At 40.2% G+C, this 17,999-nt stretch overlaps 1 long non-coding RNA gene across 3 annotated transcripts in view; it reads left to right on the top strand.

The window, feature by feature from the left end:
* Nucleotides 1-17,999, top strand: part of LOC102160613 (uncharacterized) — a 113,402-nt gene that overhangs the window by 69,641 nt on the left and 25,762 nt on the right. The window contains exon 5 of one of the 3 annotated variants that reach the window (XR_014827729.1): nt 280-2,609. The exons of the other annotated variants lie outside the window; for them this stretch is intronic. This is a non-coding gene — a long non-coding RNA (uncharacterized LOC102160613). Of the gene's footprint in view, nt 1-279; nt 2,610-17,999 lie in introns of those variants that run through there. 3 annotated transcript variants of the gene reach the window in all.

Below are 17,999 nucleotides of genomic sequence, written 5' to 3'. Positions count from 1 at the left end.
CTTTATAAACTTCAGTAAGTCATGGAGCTAACACTAAAGTTTATATATTGTGCTGTTCAGTTGGTGACAACATAAGTTAGGATGAAAGCCAGTTTTGGGTGAAGAGCCTTTGACCCTAGAAATGGTCAGTTTAGCCGGAAGCACTGGATATCCTATTCTATTCATTAAAACAAGAAGTTTCCTCCAAAAGTGAGTTTGACTTTGAATGAAATCGCATAAACCCATGTTGGAGGAAGAGAAGAGCGAGAGTGCATTCTGTAATTGTTTATTTCTTTTCAGATAAAAACATCACCAATTAATTAGGATCTGAAAGAACAGAAGTACTCTAGGCATTTCTAATTTTGTAGTGCTCAAAGTGTAAGTCCTTCTAGACTCACAGAGCTTACATGGCAACACAATATGTTCAGAAAAAAAAGCCAGGGTGGAGTTGGGGTCTCTGTCCTGGAGTTTGTCCGAAGGAAGGGACAGGAAGGTGAGATTCCGTGCGAACTGGAGCCGCCTCCGCTTGGTCACCACCTCCCCCAGATGACGAGCCATCAGCTGATTCATCTTGATTTTGATGCTGCTGACACCTGCTCTGAGCGCCTGTCCTGTTTCCATGGCAACCAAGGGAAAGCATCCTTGTCCACATACTTTCGGAACCTCATTAAATCAGGCAGCAGGACAGCAGCTGTGTTCTCCATGCGTTACTCTGACAGCCATGGACTAATTTTATGATGCTCAGGTGATTTTGGGCGCTTTCTAGGCCAGACTGTTGAGAATGTGTAGATAGTGAGACAGATGGCAGAATAAATAAATATTGCCAAAGTGTTTAATGCACACAAATTTTCTGAAAGGTGCGAACCAACAATGGTAATTTTATTGACTGAGGTAATTTGAAGCCAAGTACTAAACATGAAGTGGATGGGAAGCTCTTGGAAAACATTACCTTGAGGTGCTCTTCCGATGATAGCGAATGGCACTTCACAAGTGTCACTAATATGGTTCCATGGCAGCTGGTGTCCCCAAATGTGAAGTTCTGAAGTACAGAAATTTCTCCTCCCTACCATCTTATTATTGGATGGATTAAAAAAAATAATCTGAAGGAAGGTCCTTAGACACACACACACACACACACACACACACACACACACACACACGTGTTTGATTAAACCAAAAAGTCTGTCCAAAGCCCAATTTATACCGAAGTGACATGCAGGTTTAACAGTACCGAGTCAGGTGTTCCCATCGTGGCTCAGTGGTTAACGAATCCAACTAGGAACCATGAGGTTGCAGGTTCAATCCTTGACCTCGCTCAGTGGGTTAAGGATCTGGAGTTGCCATGAGCCGTGGTGTAGGTTGCAGACGCGGCTCGGATCTGGCGTTGCTGTGGCTGCGGCTGTGGTGTAGGCTGGCGGCTATAGCTCCGATTAGATCCCTAGCCTGGGAACATCCATATGCCGCAGGTGCAGCCCTAGAAGAGACAATAATAATAATAATAATAATAATAATAATAATAATAATAATAACCCAGTCAATAGCCAGATTTTTCCCACTGCTTTTCCCTCCCAAAGTGCTTAAAGATATATGCTCAGTTGAAAAGAGTGTGGGATAGCTTGACTAGCCCAGAACAGATGTCTTGCCAATTTACAAAGATAATCCAAAAACCTCTTTCAGCCGAAGATGGCAGAGCAAGTGTTGGATTAATGGGTTTTAATGGAGATGATCAAGAGCCAGGAAGAGGGCCCAGGGGCTTCTGTGGCTGTCACGCAGGAGAGAGTAGTGGCTTCTTCCCTAGATCTGGAGCCAGACTCCTTGGGGTCCAAGTCCTGCTCTGCTGCTGCCAGAGACATGGCCTTGGGCAGTGCCCTACCACTGCCATTGCTTCCCTGTGAACTGGAAACAATAATAGTCCCTGCTTCCAGGGTCACTCTGATAATGTGGTGATTCACCTCTGATGAGTGCTTAGAACAACCACTGGTGCTGCTCAGGGAGTTTTCCTTCTATTACTGCCACAGTAAGAGTCTTGTCTATTTCATATGCTAATTCCAGTTTTCCCATGTAGCAGTTACAAACAAATGGCCTGGCTTTGAAAAGTTAGACCTGTGCCTGAACCCCAGATCTTGTGCATGCTCACTAGCTGTGCCATCTTGCAGTGACTTAACCTCCCCGAGCCTTAGTGGTGCACCTGCAATAGCAGCACCCACTACCCAGGGGGCTTCTGAAGTGAGCACTCACCTGGAAGAGCTGAGGCCGTGAACGCTATTCTGATCAAGCCATTCTCGGTGCTGAGAAGTTGTCATTTGTCCAAACTATGTTAAAATCTTAGGAAAACTAGGCTTTGTCTTATCTGACAGAGACGATAAAAATAATAGAGAGTGAAGTAGTGGTTGAATCGATTCTGGATCACACGTGTGACTTTTGAAAACAGGAAAGAGAGTCCTTGTGAAAAATGAGCTCTCCATCTTTTTTGGTGTGTGGACTCAGACCTTATAGGAGATGCTATATCTATAGCCTTCAAACATTGCATAGTGAAAAGTTTTCTGTATTAGAAGAGGTCAAGAATTATGTAAACTGGTGTGTAATTAGAATCAGAATCCCATTAATAAATATATCAAGAGTTGGAGCTATTACTGGGTATTCCCATTCCGTCTTTGTTGAAAAATTCTCTCTAATGAAAACAACAACAACAACAAAAACAACTCCCTTACTGATTGTCCAATGTGCAAAATTTCACTGTTACTCTGAAACTGGGTAGTAGTCATGTGCAATCAGTTAAAATTCCATAATGTAGAATAGAAAATCCCGGCTTGGAGGGTGCAGAATCCAAGGTCCGACAATAGAGAAACTGCATTTGAAGGGAGAAAGTCTGAAGTGGCCTCTGGGACCCCATAGAGCTCATTGTACTTCTAACACATATACTTCCTGGCCTTCTGCTTCCCTCTCCACTCTCCTGAGTGGGGTTGGATGGGAGGGGGGTAATCTAAAGAGAATGACACCTCTTTCCTTATTTTAGAATATGAACAAACAAGTGCTCAGGTATGTCCTCCATAAAGCCCTGTGCTAATTGCCAGAAGGACTCAGAGGTCCATCAGACACTGTCCTCAGCCTTAGAGAAGCTGGGATCAAATAGGAAAAAGAGTCTAATATAGGAAGTACCAAAATGGGATGGAAAGGGAGTGGGGAAAGGTGTGGAATATGTGCCGAGTAGCCTGTTTTGCTAAGTTAGAACTTGGCAATGGAGTCTAGAAGAGGCTGCTCACACTTATGTCCACACCAGGCACATGGCCAGCCCTAGGAAACCCTTCCACAGGCAGGAGGCAAGAAAGAACATTAGGCAGAGGCCCTGGCTTCCAACACCTTCTCCTGACAGTCTTCCCTCTGCCAGCAAGTGCCCATTTCCGTGCTCCATTTGGGAAAAATAGGTTTGTTTTTTGTTTTTTGTTTTTTTTTTTTTGGTATTACCATTTTCCCCAAAATATGGAGGCAACACGTGCTTATAGAAACAGAAAGAAGAAATTTAAAACAAAAAAAACAGACACCATTCAAGATAAATATTTGAATTCTGGTGAACTTATTCCCAATCATTTTCTCTGTTTGTTTTTAATGTACATGTGATCACAAAGTATATTTCTATCCTGATTTTTCATATAACATTAAAATGAATGCATTTTTATGCCTTTACCAAAGTTTTGCACACAGCAGTTTATGACTGTGTAATGTTCCATTCCACTGTAATTTACCTACACACTCCCCTATTGTTTGTCGTTTCCTAAACTTTTATACATATTTTATAAATAATTTATAAGAAATTATAAATTTCTGGAGTTCCCGTCGTGGCTCAGTGGTTAACGAATCTGACTAGGAACCATGAGGGTTTGATCCCTGGCCTTGCTCAGTGGGTTGGGGATCCGGCGTTGCTGTAGGCCGGTGGCTCCGATCAAACCCCTAGCCTGGGAATCTCCATGTGCTGTGGGAACGGCCCAAGAAATGGCAAAAAGACAAAAAAAAAAAAAAAAAGATAAATTTCTGGGAGTTCCCGTTGTGGCTTAGTGGTTACCGAATCTGACTAGGAACCATGAGGTTGCAGGTTTGATCCCTGGCTTTTCTCAGTGGGTTAAGGATCCGGCATTGCTGTGAGCTGAGGAGTAGGGCGCAGATGTGGCTCATCTCCAGTGTTGCTGTGGCTGTGGTGTAGGCCGGCGGCTACAGCTCTGATGAGACGCTTAGCCTGAGAACCTCCATATGCTACAGGAGCTGCCCAAGAAATCGAAAAAAAAAATTATAAATTTCTATTTTAAGTAATTTATAAAGACATCTTTGTGCTTAATATGGTGTTTCTAAACCAAATACCTTTTTACAGATTTTCTGTAGGATGCTTTCATAGACATACTGAAAAAAGAGGGTTTGGTGCTCAAATTATTTTGGTAAAATTTGGGTAGAAGAAATAAGCTTCTTCCCAGCATGAATTTTCAGAGCCTTGTACATGGTGTATTGTGAATCTCCAACAGAAGGTTACACTTCCCAGACCTATTGGACCACAAAATCCTTTCTTTTCAAGAAATTATTATCATGATTGATGCTTTTCAATAGATTTAGTTTATATTTCATATTTTTTGCAAAAATACATTTGAAGTGTCTTTCGGATACATTTTAAATGATTAACGGTCCCTGATATCAAAATCAAGGGCAACTCAAGATAGGAAAACTGTAGGTCATTCACTCATAAACAAAAATGCAAAAACCCTAAAGAAAATACTAGCAAATCAGTTACAGCAGGGTATAAAATAGACTAAGGATGCAGAGACCATTCACTCTGAAGAAATCTATTAATGCAACTCATTACATTAAAAGATGAAAAAATCTAGTGATCGTCATCTAGGAGACATCGAGACAGCCTACCAAATTTCAGATTTATTCTGTATTTAAATGAAAAGAACTCTCAGAAAATAGCTATAAATATAACTTTTAAAGTGATATAGAATATATTAGAACATAGAAGTTCATATTTAAATAAAGATATGTGGATGGAACTTAGGACTAAAACAAGAGTACCTTCTCTAAGTACCATTACACCATACTATGCGGAACATCTAGCTAGTGCAATAAGACAAGAAAAAAAATTAAAGATATAAGTACTGGAAATCATTGTTATGAATAGATTATATAATTGTCTAGAAAATCTGAGAGAATCAAATGAGTAACTATTATAACCACCTTTAGAATTTAGTATGCTGGAGATGTTCTAAATAGATAGAAGATGAATATACAAAATATTCTCCTTTATTATAATGATAACCAACTAGAAAATATAATGTAAACATAAATCATTCACAATAGTAATTAAAAGTACAAAACTTGGGTTATTTGATATTTGCATAATTTTGGTGTAAAAATTGACAGCTTTTCTGAAGGATGTTATATCACACCTGAATAAACACAGACAAATTATATTTTCAGATTAGAAAATTCAGTCTTGTAAAAATGCAGCTAATCTCAAAATCTGCTTAATGCAGTTTTTATCACAGTCCCAATTTCCTTTTCAGATTTGTGTTTATTAATTTTTTCAGTTTAATAATCAATGCTAAAATTTACCAAAATAAAAATTTTACAGTGACCAAGAACAACTTGAAATGGTTTTACATTGTTGGGATAGAGTAGAAGAAAAGGGAAAATAAAATGCATCCTGCTGGGGGAAGTACTTAGCATCTTGATTAAAATAATAATTTAGAAATACGTTTCTGATTAAGAACTCTTCAGAAAGTTCAATAGCCATTAATTGATTAACAAGCTTTAGTTAAAATTCTAAGCTAGCTATGAATAGCAACTTGACTAAACAAAAAAAAAATTTTTTTAAAGGAAAAAGAAGAAACAATAACCAAGAAATAAGCATGGACACAGAAGGATCAAAAAGTTGATATTCAAAGGCCATATTGTTATATCAAATTTTAAAAATATATAAATAAATAAACATTGACCAAAAATCTTGTAAATTAAGAACTAGTCCTAGCTAATTTTAGGTCAGATAGAAAATTAAAGGGAAATGGCAAACCACTTAGAAAATAATGAAGAGAACACTTTATTCTGAAAACCTATCATACACATTGAAAAGCTTTAAAAAAAATCTATAGATTTAAGTATTTAGTTATCAAAGATGAAAAATAAGGAAAAGAATAATAAAAGATAAAGCAATAAGAACAAATAAATATGAAATTAGAAAAGGAATTATAAAATAAATGAAAAAAGTTATAAAGTGGGATTTATTAATTAAAAGGACAAAATTAATGAAATAGAAAACCATAGCAATAAAGACAGTAGAAGGATAAATTAATCCAAAAGCTATTTCTTTGGAAAGGACACTAAAAAAGATAAATTCCTTTCAAGTTTAATTAAAAAAATAGCAAGAGATCAAAAATATGTAAGACAAAAATGAAGAAAGAGGTTGAATCAGAGATAAAAGAGAACTTAAGAAAATATATGGGGAGTTTCCATTGTGGCTTAGCAGGTTAAGAACTGGACTAGTATCCACAAGGACTCCGGTTTGATCCCTGGCCCTGCTTAGTGGGTTAAGAATCCAGCTTTGCTATGAGCTGTGGTGTTGGCCACAGATGCAACTTGGATCTTAAGTTGCTGTGGCTGTGGCTGACTGGTGCAGCGCCCATTCAAACTTCCATATGTTGTGGGTGTGGCCCTTAAAAAAAAAGAGGATATATTGCATGTAAACTATGGCAAATATTTTGAAAATGTAGAGGAAAAAAACCCAAATTATAAGTTGCCTAAATTGACCCAATAAAAAGTGGAAACCATGAATAGACCAATTACCAGAGAAAAAATTGTAAAGGTGCTTAAAGATGCTTCATTTAAAAACATATAAATCAGGAGTTCCCATTGTGGCTCAGTGGATAACGAATCTGACTAGGAAACCATGAGGTTGCCGTTTCGATCCCCGGCCTCACTCAGTGGGTTAAGGATGTGGTGTTGTCGTGAGCTGTGGCATAGATCTCAGACGTGGCTCGGATCTGACGATGCTGTGGCTGTGGCATAAGCCGGTGGCTACAGCTCCAATTAGACCCCTAGCCTGGGAACCTCCACATGCTGTGGATGCAGCCCTAGAAAAGACAAAAATACATACGTACATACATACATATAAAACAAGACGTGTTCACAGCTGAGTTTTATCTAACTTTTAAAGATCATATAAATAAATTCAAAATTATGTAAACTGTTCTAGGCCAGAGAGGGAAAGAAATCTTCCCAATTAAACTTATGAAATGTGCGCACCTTTAATACCATAACCTGACCAATTCAAAAAGACAAATATAGTCTGATTTAACCTAGGAAAATCAATGTAAAAATTCTAAGTTGAATTTTTTAGAATCCTTCAAAATGTATCAAAAGAATAAAATATTTTTGTCAAAAAGGGTTTTTTATAAGAAGGCAAGGATGACTCAACAAATCTACAATTATCAGCATAACCCATTATATCAGTAAATTAAAGGAGTAAAATCATTCGATCACATTAACAGATGCTAGAAAGGCAATTGACAAAATGTAGTGATACCAAAACCAGACAAAGATACTACCAAAAAGAAAGTTGTAGGCCAATATCTTTGAAGGTAGATGCAAAAATTCTCAACAAAATTTTAGCCAACCGAATCCAACAACATATAAAAAAGATCATACACAATGACCAGGTGCACAAGGATGGTTCAACATATGCAAATCAATCAACGTCATACACCCCATAACAAAAGAAAAGTTAAAAACCACGTGATCATCTCAATAGATGCAGAAAAGGCATTTGACAAAGTCCAACATCCATTCATGATAAAAACTCTTACCAAAGTGGGTATAGAAGGAACATACCTTAACATAATAAAACCCATTTATGACAGACCCACAGCAAATATAATACTCAGTGGAGAAAAGCTGAAAGCCTTTCCACTAAAATCTGGAACAAGGCAAGAATGCCCACTCTCACCAGTGTTATTCAACATAGTATTGGAAGTCCCAGCTACAGCAATCAGACAAACAAAAGAAATAAAAGGCATCCAAATAGGAAGGGTAGAGGTAAAACTGTCACTGTATTCATATGACATGATAGAGAAAACCGTAAGAACACAACCCAAAAACTACTTGAACTGATCAACAAATTCAGCAAAGTAGCAGGATATAAGATTAATATTCAGAAATCAGTTGCATTTCTGTATATTAACAATGAAATATTAGAGAAGGAATACAAAAAAACAATACCTTTTCAAATTGCACCCCCCCAAAATCAAATACCTGGGAATACACCTGACCAAGGAAGTAAAAGACTTATATGCTGAGAAGTATAAAACATTAATCAAGGAAATTAAAGAAGATGTAAAGAAATGGAAAGATATTCCATGTTCATGAATTGGAAAAATTAACATTGTAAAAATGGCCATACTACCCAAGGCAATCTACAGATTCAATGCAATCCCTATCAAATTTCCCATGACATTTTTCATAGAACTAGGACAAACAATCCAAAAATTTTAATGGAACCACAAAAGACCCAGAATTGCCAAAGCAATCCTGAGGAACAAAAACCAAGCAGAAGGCATAACTCTCCCAGACTTCAGGCAATATTACAAAGCCACAGTTATCATGGCAGTGTGGTACTGGTACCAAAACAGACCTACAGGCCAATGGAACAGAAGAGAGAACCCGGAAATAAACCCTGACACCTATGGTCAATTAATCTTTGACAAAGGAGGCAAGAACATAAAATGGGAAAAAGTCTTTTCAGCAAGTATTGCTGGGAAACCTGGACAGTTGCATGCAAATCAGTGAAACTAGAACACACCCTCACACCATGCACCAAAATAAACTCAAAATGGCTGAAAGACTTAAATATAAGACAAGGCACCATCAAACTCCTGGAAGAGAACAAAGGAAAAACATTCTCTGACATCAACCTTACAAATGTTTTCTCAGGTCAGTCTCCCAAGGCAACAGAAATAAAAGCAAAAATAAACCAGCAGGACCTAATCAAACTGACAAGCTCTTGCACAGCAAAGGAGACCAAAAAGAAAACTTACAGAATGGGAGAAAATAGTTTCAAATGATGTAACTGACAAAGGCTTAATCTCTAAAATATATAAACAACTTATACAGCTCAACAGCAAAAAAGCCAACAACCCAATGGAAAAATGGGCAAAAGACCTCAACAGACATTTCTCCAAGGAAGATATACAGATGGCCAACAAGCACATGAAAAAATGCTCAACATCCCTGATTCTTAGAGAAATGCGTATCAAAACCACCACGAGATACCACCTCACACCCGTCAGAATGGCCATCACTAAAAAGTCCACAAATAACAAATGCTAGAGAGGGTGTGGAGAAAAGGGAACCCTCCTGCACTGTTGGTGGGAATGGAAGCTGGTACAGCCACTGTGGAAAACAGTATGGAGGTACCTTAGAAAACTATACATAGAACTACCATATGACCCAGCAATCCCACTCTTGGGCATATCTCCAGGCAAAACTTTCCTTAAAATAGACACATGCACCTGCATGTTCACTGCAGCTCTATTCACAACAGCCAAGACATGGAAACAACCCAGATGTCCATTGACAGACGACTGCATTAGGAAGATGTGGTATATATACACAATGGACTACTACTCAGCCATGAAAAAGAACAAAATAATGCCATTTCCAGCAACATGGATGGAACTAAAGACTCTCATACTGAGTGAAGTAAGTCAGAAAGAGGAAGACAAATACCATATGATACCACTTATATCTGGAATCTAATATATGGCACAAATGAACCTTTCCACAGAAAAGAAACTCATGGATTTGGAGAATAGACTTGTGGTTGCCAAGGCGGAGGGGGAAGGTGAAGGATGGATTGGGCACTTGAGGTTAACAGATGCAGACCCTTGCCTTTGGAATGGATAAGCAATGAGATCCTGCTGTGTAGCACTGGGAACTGTATCTATCTAGTCACTTATGATGGAGCATGATAATGTGAGAAAAAAGAGTGTATACATGTATGTGTAACTGGGTCACCATGCTGTACAGTAGGGAAAACATGTATTAAAATATAATAATTCAAAACAAAGTAGTGATAGTTTTATTCCTAATAAATTTTTTAGTAAAATGGAAAGAGCAGGGGATAATTTAATAGCTATATCATTTACTTGCTTATTAAACTACTATTTCTAAATTAGTAAGGACCATTGAACAAACACAATAGCAAATATATTCTATAAGAGGGAAACTTTAAATAATTTCAATTAAATTAGGAATTAGTGATGCCTACCATTGCTGTTGTTATTAAGTATTATCTTAAAGGTTTTAGCAAATGAAATACAAGAATTGCAAGTTGAATTGCCTCCCTATTAAAAAAATGCTAAAGTCCTAAGCCTCAGTTCCTGTGAGTATGGAAATAGGATTATGTGGAAATAGGATCTTTGTAGACAATCAAGAGGAGGTCATTAGACTTGGGCCCTAATCCAGTAAGACTGAAGTCTTTCTAAAAGGGGGAAATGCGGACACAGACACAGGCACACAGGGAGAATGCTGTGCGAACATGAAGCTAGGGATTAGGGTGATGCTTCTAGAAGCCAAGGAACACCGGAGAGAGCCAGTAAACCAGCAGAAGCTTGGGAGAGGCAAGAAAGAGATTCTCCCTCCCAGCCTCAGAAGGGTCTGGCTCTGACAACACCTTGATTTTGGACTTCTCCCTCCCAGAACTGTGAGACATACATTTCTGCTGTGTAAGCCTCTTGGTTTATAATCTTTGCTACAGCAACCCTAGCAAACTTATATAACAGGAAAATGAAATAACCGATAGAACCATTGGAAAAGAAGAGATAGAATTATTTGTTTTTAGCCATGATGCAGTTGTATACCCAGAATCCTCAAAAGGATCTGATTTTTTTTAAGTTACTCTAATTAATAAGGTAAAACATCAGATGGCCTAATACAAGATGAAGTCACAAAATTCAATCGCCTTGTTCTCTTCTAAATTTGAGCATATTCCAGCTACTCTCCATTCACCTTCCTGATCTGCTGCCCTCTCTTCTTACCTAGCTCTGCTCACCTGCTGGACTTTCCTTGCCCTCTGGCTTCCAGTTGGGCTGGGCCAATGGGAACCTCTGGTGGAAGGTGGGAGGGGGTGGGGGCGGGGTGGCGCCTTCTGCTGGTCTGTGGCTGCCTCCTTCCCCGAAAGCTCCTCTCCAGTTATCCTCTCCTGTGACTGAGAATTCCCTCCAAATTCTGTAAACAGCTCCCTTCCAACCTTTGCCGCCCACTTTGGCTCAGCCTGGCATGCTTCTCTGCTCATTGACTTCTCCTGCTTATGCCCACAGCCTTTCTCAATACTTTCTTTTTAAACGTTTGTCAGTACCCCACTTCAGTAGGCCCTGTGTTTCTGGCTGGGATGCTGTTACAAGCACCTAGAAGTGAAAACTGGAAAATATATTTCATTCCTGATGGTAGCAAAAGCCACAAGTACTTAACAATGAATTTAACAAAAAAGTGCCACCTCTAAAAGGAGAAAACCAAAGACTCTTATTGAATAGAACAAGATCTGAACAAATACTCTTTTTGGATTGGAAGATTTACTACCATAAAAAGTCAGTTCTCCTAAATTAATATATGAAAGTAATCTAATTCTAATTAAAATCTCAATGAGTTGTTTCCAAATTGGATGGAATGGTATTAAAGCTTATATGCAAGAGTGAGTGTGACCAGAATAGCTGAGAAAGTTACGGAAAAGAACAGTGAGTACACTTGCCTTGCAAAATAGTGGGTCATGCTCTAAGCTCTGCAGTCAAGTCCATGTGGGTTCAGGAAGAGACAAAGAGATCAGTAGAACCAAATAGAGAAGCCAGAATTAGATCCCAGCAAGTGCAAAAATGCAGTTGACAAGGTTTCATTTCAGTGGGAAAAAAAGATGGATTATTTAATAAATAGTGTCAATATAATGGATGTCTGAAAGAAGATATAATTGGATCCATATTTACATCACATAAAACATATAATCTAGACGAACTGAAGAGTCAAAAGGAAAAAATGAAACTAAAAATTTCGGGAAAAGCCACAGGCGTGTGCAGCCCATCCAGGGATTGAAAAGGCCTTCTTGGAGTTCCCGTCGTGGCGCAGTGGTTAACGAATCCGACTAGGAACCATGAGGTTGCGGGTTCGGTCCCTGCCCTTGCTCAGTGGGTTAATGATCCGGCGTTGCCGTGAGCTGTGGTGTAGGTCACAGACACGGCTCGGATCCCGCGTTGCTGTGGCTCTGGCGTAGGCCGGTGGCTACAGCTCCGATTCAACCCCTAGCCTGGGAACCTCCATATGCCGTGGGAGCAGCCCAAGAAATAGCAACAACAACAACAACAACAACAACAACAACAACAACAAAAGAAAAGGCCTTCTTTTTTTTATTTTTTTCATTTTAATGATTTTTTTTCATTCTAGCTGGTTTACAGTGTTCTGTCAATTTTCTACTGTACAGCATGGTTCTGTCAATTTTCTGTTGTACATGTATACACTCTTTTTTCTCACATTATCATGCTCCATCATAAGTGACTAGATAGATACAGTTCCCAGTGCTACACAGCAGGATCTCATTGCTTATCCATTCCAAAGGCAAGGGTCTGCATCTGTTAACCTCAAGTGCCCAATCCATCCTTCTCCTTCTCCCTCCGCCTTGGCAACCACAAGTCTATTCTCCAAATCCATGAGTTTCTTTTCTGTGGAAAGGTTCATTTGTGCCATATATTAGATTCCAGATATAAGTGATATCATATGGTATTTGTCTTCCTCTTTCTGACTTACTTCACTCAGTATGAGAGTCTTTAGTTCCATCCATGTTGCTGGAAACGGCATTATTTTGTTCTTTTTCATGGCTGAGTAGTAGTCCATTGTGTATATATACCACATCTTCCTAATGCAGTCGTCTGTCAATGGACATCTGGGTTGTTTCCATGTCTTGGCTGTTGTGAATAGAGCTGCAGTGAACATGCAGGTGCATGTGTCTATTTTAAGGAAAGTTTTGCCTGGAGATATGCCCAAGAGTGGGATTGCTGGGTCATATGGTAGTTCTATGTATAGTTTTCTAAGGTACCTCCATACTGTTTTCCACAGTGGCTGTACCAGCTTCCATTCCCACCAACAGTGCAGGAGGGTTCCCTTTTCTCCACACCCTCTCTAGCATTTGTTATTTGTGGACTTTTTAGTGATGGCCATTCTGACGGGTGTGAGGTGGTATCTCGTGGTGGTTTTGATACGCATTTCTCTAAGAATCAGGGATGTTGAGCATTTTTTCATGTGCTTGTTGGCCATCTGTATATCTTCCTTGGAGAAATGTCTGTTGAGGTCTTTTGCCCATTTTTCCATTGGGTTGTTGGCTTTTTTGCTGTTGAGCTGTATGAGTTGTTTGTATGAAAAGGCCTTCTTAATCACTATTAGAAAACTAGGAGTCATAGATTTAAAATTTTAAGGAGTTCCCGTCGTGGCGCAGTGGTTAACGAATCCGACTAGGAACCATGAGGTTGCGGGTTCGGTCCCTGCCCTTGCTCAGTGGGTTAAGGATCCGGCGTTGCCGTGAGCTGTGGTGTAGGTTGCAGACGCGGCTCGGATCCCACGTTGCTGTGGCTCTGGCGTAGGCCGGTGACTGCAGCTCCGATTAGACCCCTAGCCTGGGAACCTCCATATGCCGCGGGAGCGGCCCAAGAAATAGCAAAAAGACAAAAAAAAAAAAAAATAAAAAAAAAAAAAAAATAAAATAAAATAAAATAAAATTTTAAAAAATACAGTTTTTTAAAGCTCTGTGAAGACAAATTGGGTTGGTACAAAGTCAACAGACAAAGGGTAATTTTGGAAAAAAATATTTGTATTGTATTTAGGTGCCCATTCTGTCAGTAGAGACTCTGGAGGGAAATAGGGATAGATAGGGATAGTGGGTTCTCAGCTGCTCCTGCTGTATGCAGGGGCCAGTAGGGTGCTGGACACCGGTGGTACCCCTCACCCCTGGGAGTTTTTATTGGTGTTGCTCCTGCAGGTGGCGTCCTAGGAGCTCTGAGGGATGTGGTGGTGGAGATCCCTGCCTTGCTGTTCCTTTAGGAGTCCATGCCAAACATGTACCAGCATCGGAGGCTTCACTGCTGGCCGCTCTTCCTGTGACCCAGTTCCACAGTATCTTCAAGTCTCTGCTCCAGTGCCACCTCTGAGATGTCCTTCCTGAACACCCTATCTTAATAGCACTGTCTGCTCACTGCCTGTGTCACTCCTGTCCCCTTCTCTGCAGGTCCCCTCTGACTCACCATGTATTTACATGTTTATTGTCCGTCTGCTCATGGTCGAACTTCTTGGTTCGCAGCTGTATACAGCTGCCAACAACAGCACCTGGTATACAGAAGGTGTTAAATAAGTGTTTGCTGAATGAGTGAGTGAGTCATTTTACAGCAACTGGCCTAGAAAAAAGTTTAAATAAAACAAAATTCATTCTTAATATTGTTAGAAAAGAGCATGGAAGGATACACACCCAACATAAATTGCTTCGACCCTTCTTAAAGATGCTCTGTGGAAATGTCTATCCCATTCCTGGGAAAATAATCCACAGGAATAAAAGCAGAGGGACATAAAAGAGACAGAAGAAGATATTTATTTATGCATTATTTTAGCAAAAAAAAATAAAGGGGGAAATTAAGTGCTGTCAGTAGGAGAATGATTGAAGAAATGATGGCATAACTACATTATGAAATACTGTGCAGCAATTTAAATGAATTAAAGCTGTGCCAGGTGTTTTGTTGAGTTCAAAAAGCAAGATTCAGAAATACGGATATAATATGATCCTTTGTGTGTATATTTAAAAATCTTTAATAAAATGAAATTATTAGTATTAAAAGCTAGCAAGTTTGCCGTAACCACATAAAATGAGTAAATACAATGTACTGAGAAATAATGCAGACATACCAAGGAAATACAATTGTCTTACTTGAAAAAGATGTTACTTCATTAATTATTCATGCAGATACACTGTTTACTTTCTTATAGAATAACAAAAAGATCAAATAATACAGTAGAAGTGTGGAAAAATTCCAAGGGGAGATTGTCTCAAAGATTTTCTCAAGGAGATAAGCTCTAGTGTGGCTTTAAGAGACTTGAGAATTTAGATTAAGAAGAAAGTAGAGGAGTGCCCGTCGGAACCATGAGATTGCAGGTTCGATCCCTGGCCTTGCTCAGTGGGTTAAGGATCCAGCGTTGCGGTGAGCTGTGGTGTACGTTGCAGATGTGGCTCGGATCCTGTGTTGCTGTAGGTCTGGCGTAGGCTGACGGCTACAGCTCCGATTGGACCCCTAGCCTGGGAACCTCCATGTGCCGTGGGAGCGGCCCTAGAAAAGGTAGAAAGATGAAAAAAAAAAAAAGAAGAAAGTAGAAAATGGCTGGCAAACTTGCTTGCCAGAAAGTTATGTATGTGACTTATGTTGTCACTTATATAGGAATATCAGGCTCAAAGGCTCGTGTACATAAGTTCCATAAACCAGAAACATTTATACAAAGTTCTATAAATCAAGATGATAGGCCCATTCATAATGGTGTAATTAAATAATTTGCATCATTAGTATATCATTTTTCAAAAAAGATCACGTTAATGCATCCACCGAAGGGTTATATTCGGCGTGACATGATGCAGTCGTTGGGACATCATCACTCGCTTGAATGACCACAGTGTAGCGATACGTAGTAAACAGAATATAAGATAAGCAAAAAAAAATGTTAGCTATTTGTAGTTGTAAGAAAAGAAATTGAATTGTTTGTACAGTCAACTGTTCTGAAGGTTCCCAGACTCTATCCCTCGTCAGTACGTGTAGTTGAGAATGGCGGGTGGTGCAAAGCCTGATGAGACTAACCTGGCCTGTTTCACAATGAGAGTCACCGTTCATTGAATTGAGGAGTAATTCATTAACTGCTTAGGAAGTCTCAAACTTAGAGAAAAAAATTGCAAGTAGGGTACAAATAACTCTTTCTAGGAACCATTTCAGAGAAAGATGCCTGCCTGATGCGCCCCAGATCCCTGCATATTTAGTGTGTATTGTGTATTCCTACAAACAACGGTATTCTCTGACATCAATAAAATTCACCCCCCCATCAGGAAATTAACATTGATGTAATACTACTATCTCACCCTCAGACAGCATTCAAGGCTTTGTGATTGTCCCAATACTGTTTTTCTAGCAGAAGGATCCAATTCAAAATCACAGGTTGAGCTTAGTTTATCATTTCCCTTTATGTATTTGTTTATTTTTTCCTTTTTAAGGGCTGCACCTGTGGCATATGGAAGTTCCCAGGCTAGGGGATGAATCGGAGCTGCAGCACAGCGATGCGGGATCCTTAACCCACTGAGTGAGGCCGGGGATTGAACCCACATCCTCATGGGTCGTAGTCGGGTTTGTAATCCGCTGAACCACAGTGGGAACTCCCTGTCATTTCTCTTTAATCTCCCTGCTCTTTCCCTGATTGTCATGACCTTGACCCTTTAAAGCTGACAGGCCAGTTATTTTGCGGGGTTTCCGTGCATTTGGGTTTCCCATTTTCCTCGTGATTAGAGTTGCACATATCTGTGGCAGGAACACCACAAGCATGATGCTGTGTTCTCTTGGATTCTGTCAGGTGGCATGCGATCTCAATTTGTCGCAATCCAGATGTTGGGTACTTTGATGCTTTGACTGAGGTGAAATCGGCCACCAAGAACTTCTCTTTTTCAGTTTGTAATTAATCCGTATTTTGTGGGGAGGTATTTTGAGACCGTGTAAACATCCAATTCCTCATCACGCTTTCAAGTTACTCATTTATTTGTATCAGTGTGAACTCTTGGTTTTCTGGTTTATTTAATTCCTTGCTGAAATTATTTAGTTCGATCTTCAAATTGTACCAGATTTGAACCCCTTCAGTCTGGTCCCTGATTGCAGCCTGTCCTTATCATTCGTTAAGCACAAAAAGAAATTCCAAGCTCCTTTTGTTCTTTCTCTGTGCCAGCCATGGAATCAGCCATTTCTCCGCGGTGCTCTGGTTGCTTGAAGTATAGTATCGAGAAAGCAGTATGTGAGTCCTGGATGTGCTCCGTGCTGTGCAGGTGTCCCCGCTCCCAGGGGCTTTGGGTGGACAGAACGAGGAAATACATATCAACACACACATGCATTTTTACATTGATTTTTTCCTCTAGCTATATTTATTGAACACCATGTGTTTACACCAACACGAGGAGTTTTAGCTTTCTTCTTTCCCATGACTGTAACTCCCTTCTCAGACAATGAGAAACCTAGCTCCCATTATTATTATTGGTATCCAGTCAATCGGAATCCCATGTGAATGCCCATTTCACTCGCAGAGGCTCTGGCACTCTTCATCAGCCCACCTCCGCCCCCTGCCCTCCCGTGAAGACGCCTTCTTCCCATCCCAACATCCTGCACTGGGCAGTTACCTTCCCTGAAGCACAGCCAACCTCCTCCGGCCAGTCAGGTGCAAACCCCTGCTCTGGGAACACAGCAGCTCCACCTGCCGCTCACAGATGCCTGTATTGCTCAAGTCCGCTGACTAGCCTTTACCTTGGATTTTATCAAGCTCTTTACCTATTCATACCTCCTTAGTAAGAGGGTGTAACCTCAGTGGATTTTCTGAGGGCCGCGTGTCTCAGAAAGGGGATTTAATGGAGCCCCCTGGTAACATGGCCCGAGGGGTCCTGTCCGCTCACCTGCTCCATCTGGCCTGGAAGAGGGATACTCACCTGCTGCGGATGGAAGCGGATGGAACGTAACTGAGGGAGCAGCTCCTTCTGTGCACCAGGAAGCCTGCACCGAGGGCCTCTGCAGCCCTCACCACCCTCTCCGTTGCAAAGGCTGCCTTTCCCCAAGCCCCCCTTTCTTAAGTTGGGCGGAAGACAGAAAACCCAGGGTGCAGCTGCCATGTGTGGCACGAAATGGGGTGGCGCTCCGCCTGCTGCCACCCCTCAGGGCTTTGCCCCTTCCTACACC

This window comes from Sus scrofa, chromosome 14 (assembly GCF_054392235.1).
Source record: "Sus scrofa isolate SSC_HxYL_T2T_F1_AM1 chromosome 14, Sscrofa_HxYL_maternal_Yorkshire_Landrace_v2.0, whole genome shotgun sequence".
Taxonomy (NCBI): domain Eukaryota; kingdom Metazoa; phylum Chordata; class Mammalia; order Artiodactyla; family Suidae; genus Sus; species Sus scrofa.
The sequence above is the reverse complement of the archived record's forward strand: the minus strand, read 5'-3'. Positions and strand labels throughout refer to the sequence as shown.